The sequence below is a fragment of the Carassius auratus genome, chromosome 23 (assembly GCF_003368295.1).
Source record: "Carassius auratus strain Wakin chromosome 23, ASM336829v1, whole genome shotgun sequence".
NCBI classification, from domain to species: Eukaryota; Metazoa; Chordata; class Actinopteri; order Cypriniformes; family Cyprinidae; genus Carassius; species Carassius auratus.
Genome location: NC_039265.1, coordinates 3,758,699 through 3,762,298, shown reverse-complemented (window position 1 = coordinate 3,762,298; position 3,600 = coordinate 3,758,699).

Here is a 3,600-nt window from a genome sequence, read left to right as displayed (position 1 = left end):
ACTTCGTGGCCCACCCACTTCATGAATATTCATTAAACTTGTGAATAATTATTACAAGTTTGTAGAAGCGGTTAAATATATATTTTTAAATTGATATATTTAATTTAATATATTGCTTAATTAATGTTTGCTTTTTCTTTTGTCGATAATAGAAAAGAACAATTAGCACACTACATGATGTTATAGTCTCTCCACATGATGGCGCTATTCATTCAAATTTAATTTTCTTTACATTCTGAAAAGAAAAGCCCCAACATGGTCTCTCTCTCCCTTTGGCTTGACATAAATGAATCTTTGCTTACCTGTACTAGATTACTGAAAAAGTTCAGTTTTCACTGAGCATTTGTTTGTTTTTTGCATTGCATTGCAAAAACCATGTGGTATGTGTTATCACATGACTTTCCACGTGTTTTCATATAAAGCGTCTATAAGTTATCTCTTCAGCATGCCTTTTATGAAATATTGGAGCTGTTTATGCCCAAGATAAACAAACAGCTCCATCATCACAGGCTCTAGACGTGTCCATAAACTCACTATCATATGGCCTGCTACAAAATCCTCTCTAAAACTAATTGTAAATATTCAATGAAATATTTACAGTGCAATCGGGTCTATTCATCAGACTAGGCTCGGTTAGTTCCTGACCATCCTTTAAATTGACAAACTGTCGGACACCTTATTTACTTATTCTGCTCCATTCTGATAACATCACAACACTTGACAACTTGATGACTGCAGAGGCCTGTCACAGCAGAATACAATCTGGCTGGCGAAACATAACCTGTGCTTACAAAGACTGCGGCAGAGCAGATATTCAACTTAAATTCCCTTTAGAGACCATATGCAAGTCAAAATAGGGCTTATCATGAGATCCTGTGTCTTTTTGGCATCTTTCAAGCAGATATAGGTCAGGATACACCATGTTACCTTGAAGTCACCCAAGTGAATAATTCACATGAGTTTAACTCAACTCCAGTAGTTTAATTATTCAGAAGTAGGTTAACACAAATGTTAGATTCGCTTGATGTTGGTCAGCCGGGGAGCTAAAGGGGACCCCCGGCCTTCTGTATTTTAATCAGTGAACAATAACATGCATACATCTAGCTGACAGCTGATCATGAGATGTGTAGTGTTTCCTTAAACAGACCATTCAGAGTGCTAATAGAATCTGATGAAACTGTACTCACCCTCTGGCCATCAAAGATGTAGATGAGTTTGTTTCTTCCCCAGAACAGATTTGGAGAAATGTAGCATTACATCACTTGCACACCAGTGGATGCTCTGCAGTGAATGGGTGCCGTCAGAATAAGAGTCCAAACAGCTGATAAAAACATCACAATAATCCACCCCACTCCAGTCCATCATTTAACATCTGGTGAAGTGAAAAGCTGTGTGCTTGTAAGAAACAAATCCATCATGAAGATATTTTTAACCAACTTTAAACCATCACATATTTGTTTAAGACTCTTGTATTTGATCTGTGCATATTTCTCTCCTGATTTAGATCAGATTTTTCATTGGAGGAAGCATTATTATGGATTATAGATTTGTGTTTTAGCCAGCAGAAACATTTTGAAACATCCTCATGTTGCATTTGTTTCTTACAAATGATTCACAAGACATTAACTGATGAACTGGAGTTGTGTGAATTACTTGTTTTGGCACCCATTCTGATGGCATCCATTAACTGGCAGTACATTTTAATTATTATAATTATTATTATTTTACATACAGTATAAAGCTGTGTTTTTTAAGTCGTACTTCAGTTGGTCAAAAAGCATTTAATCTGCATTTAATATAAACTTAAACTACTATGCATTTAATTGTAAATAACATAAAACAATCGAACAATTGCATGTTATCTCCATTATAAGCATGCATAAGTGTATTTCTTTTATTTAGTCATCCAGGTATTTTTTTTCTGCGGTCTTATGCATACCATGGCAAGGCATACCAGGGAATCTATGGGGAATTCATTTTAGTTTGCATTAATATTTAGGGACAGTCTTTTTGTCTATAATTGCATACAATGATGCCTGCTTAGGTTTTGGACTGAGTTTGGGTTTTTGTGGCATGAGCTTGGCGTCTCCCATACTGTTGTTAGGAAGGCAGAGATGACAATAGAAAGCTATTGAACTGTATGATTGGGAAGGTGTGGAAGATAGGACAGATTAAGCAAATATGGAGCGAATGAGAAAGATAGATGACCTTTGGAAAGATAAATGGCGCATCTGGGACTGCAGACACAGTGGAAACAAGTGGATGGTACACACACACCCACACACACACACAGGCACAGACGTACAGTTAGAAGAGCTATAAAATGTTAAGTAGCCATGACTCGTGAGCGTCTCTGTCCTCAGATGGGCTCTGATAGTTAAGAATGAGAACAGGTGAAGCAGAAGTGAAGAATGAAAAAGACTGACTTCACTCTGTTTCACATGTTCTCATGCGAGGCTGCACTTGGAATAGCATACTATTTCTGTAGTGCACTAAACGGGTGTGGACTTTTCACTCAGAAATTGTTACTAAATTTGAAAATAATTATCACATTTAACACATTTATATATATATATAAGTAGAAAGACTGAAATAGTATTTTTTTAAATTTGTAAATCATGCTCCAATAATCTTTGTTTTACTTACAGTTTTTGCAGTGTGTACCGTATACTCTTAAAATTATCTGCATGCATGTAATACTGGAAATTTGAGGCATTTCACACTTCGCAGGTAATGCATCCCAGAATGCAGTGCATCAATATAAATAACATCAAAGTAATAATTAATATATGTTTAATATATCTTTCTTGGCTGTTTTAAAATGCAATGTTACTGGTGTCGCTGAGTTTTCTGATTTGCAGAGACAGTCTGTGTTTTTTTAAAGATTATATATATTACAGTTGGATTTAAGAAACAAACAAAAGCAAAACAAACTCTCTCTCTCTCTCTCTCTCTCTCTCTCTCTCTCTCTCTCTCTCTCTCTATACATATATATATAGAGAGGTTATGTAAAAAAAACGAATTGCATTCTCCAGTACGTTTTGAGTATGTTTAAACTGTATACATACATAAAAAAAATAAAAAATAAAATAAAATAATAATAATAATAATTATAGATAATATATATATATATATATATATATATATATATATATATATATATATATATATATATATATATATATATATTGTTTGTATTGCTTTTGTTTGTTCCAAGGCAATATTTCTAATTTCTCAGCTTGAGGACTATAATAAATAAAACTAGAACTAAGATAAAAGTAAAATTAATAAAAACATAAAAAAAAAAAAAAAAAAAAATATATATATATATATATATATATATATATATATATATATATATATATATATATATATATATATATATTATAAAATAATATATGTAATATATGTTTATAAATACATAAATATTTTTTAAGCAAATTAAAAACTGATTCAAAATAGCAAAAACTATAATAACAATAGACTGACAATAATGTAGCATATTATAATTTGAAATGTTTATGGATGCATACTTTTATACAAAATATACAGCAAAATAGAATATACTACACTGTAAAAAAAAAAAAAAAAAAAAAAAAA